A 517-nucleotide genomic window follows, 5' to 3' on the forward strand; every position below is an offset into this window, starting at 1 on the left:
GTGTGTGTGTGTGTGTGTAGTATTCATCAGAGGAAGAGGAAGTGGACTTGCAGACGGCCCTCACAGGCTTTCAGACCAAACAGAGGAAAGTTCTGGAGCCGGTTGATCATCAGAAGATCGAGTACGAATCCTTCCGCAAGAACTTCTATGTGGAGGTGCCAGAGCTGTTCAGGATGAGCCCTGAAGGTACGGCACACACCTCAGCCCTTATTCAGGAGATCCTCTCATCAGCTCAGGATAACAGCTCTGTCTGATCACGGATGTGTTTGCTCAGAGGTGAACGAGTACCGTCTGGAGCTGGAGGGAATCACCGTCAAAGGCAAAGGCTGTCCGAAGCCCATCAAGACGTGGGTGCAGTGTGGGATATCCATGAAAGTGCTGAACGCGATGAAGAAGTGAGTACAGCGTGTTCAAGACGTTCACCAGACAGAACGAATGTTTCTGTTATTGCTCTCTGTCTCTTTTCAAGACACAACTATGAGAAGCCGACCCCGATCCAGGCCCAGGCCATCCCAGC

The 517-nt window shown here is 51.5% G+C and overlaps 1 long non-coding RNA gene across 1 annotated transcript; it reads left to right on the forward strand.

Moving 5' to 3' along the window:
- The first annotated feature begins 21 nt into the window (after nt 1-21).
- Nucleotides 22-517, forward strand: LOC107734925 (uncharacterized). The gene is made up of 3 exons (XR_001639224.1): nt 22-186; nt 275-395; nt 470-517. It is a non-coding gene; the product is annotated as an uncharacterized LOC107734925 (long non-coding RNA).

This window comes from Sinocyclocheilus rhinocerous, unplaced genomic scaffold (genome assembly GCF_001515625.1).
Source record: "Sinocyclocheilus rhinocerous isolate Xijiao unplaced genomic scaffold, SAMN03320098_v1.1 C35534878, whole genome shotgun sequence".
Taxonomy (NCBI): Eukaryota; Metazoa; Chordata; class Actinopteri; order Cypriniformes; family Cyprinidae; genus Sinocyclocheilus; species Sinocyclocheilus rhinocerous.